Source organism: Haliaeetus leucocephalus, unplaced genomic scaffold (genome assembly GCF_000737465.1).
Source record: "Haliaeetus leucocephalus isolate CR32 unplaced genomic scaffold, Haliaeetus_leucocephalus-4.0 Scaffold417, whole genome shotgun sequence".
NCBI lineage: Eukaryota > Metazoa > Chordata > Aves > Accipitriformes > Accipitridae > Haliaeetus > Haliaeetus leucocephalus.
In genome coordinates, this window is record NW_010972853.1 from 1,342,271 (window position 1) to 1,343,462 (window position 1,192).

A 1,192-nucleotide genomic window follows, 5' to 3' on the forward strand; every position below is an offset into this window, starting at 1 on the left:
TAAAAAGTTGAAATGTAAGAAATGTTCTATATTTTGTATCCATTTTCTTACTTTTTCTCTGATTAGAAGGAAAAGTTTGTTATTTTCTTTTGTTGTATGTTAAAAGTAAGGCTATAGCGTTGTCAACTAAAAAGCATAGTTAATAGGACTTCATGTTCTTTCTATAATCTTAACCAAGAAGAATCCCAAAGCACTTAACTGACTTTCTATAATGACATAATTTCAATTTCTACTGAAAAGCTGTCACTGGAACACAGCAGCAGTCTAACAGTACTCAGTAACGTTGCCATACCACAGTTTATGTCAGAAGCCTTTGTTTGTTTGTTTGTTTGTCTTAATGTTTGGAGACTCCTAATTCCCAGCAGGTACAATTCCACACAAAGAAGGCCAGGACTGTCACGCTAATTCCTCACCTTCTGAAAACTCTATCTTCCCTAGGTACTGTTGCCAGTTCACCTGTGCCTGTGGGGGAATACAGGCCTGAAAGTTTCAAGCTGCAGGTCTGGGAGTGCTCACCTTGTGCGCAGGAGTATACAGTCAGACGCTGCAAGGTGGGACTGGGGGCTCCGCACTGCACCTCACGGACATTACTCTTCGTATGACACTCCTGCTATCTTACATGGCATCGGATGTTACATGTGAGGGACAGGGCCCTGTGAAAGACAAAAAAAGATTTTTCCCCCACAAACACACAGGTTAGGGTGTCGTAAAACAGCGAAGGACAACACAGAGCAGTTCCACCTGTTTAGCCAGCTGCCTTTTAGGGTTTTGTTGATACTGAAGGGTAAGAGAAGAAAATTCATCTGCATTTCCATCAGTCCTCTGGGGCTGCAGAGAGGTCTACTTACTCATTTGAGAAGGGGCAACCCTCCTATTTTCAGTGTTGCTCAGGTAGGAGCAGGAGAGAGCAAGCAATAAAACCTCGGAGAGCCGCGTAAAAACTCTCTTAAAGAAAAAAAAATTCAAGAAAATTCTAAAGGCATAATTTTTGGAAGTCCCGCAGAAATCACTCAGCGTTCACGGAGGACAAACCCCACCGCAAACCCTACGCGCCTGGGTTATTTGTTTCCTCATCCTCCCTCCGGCGAGTTGTCCGCAGGACCCCGCGGGACACCCCTCGCACCCCGCGGCGGGCCGGCTGTGGCCCCACAGAGCTCCCTTCTTCCCCTTCCCCTCAGGTCGGGGACGACGC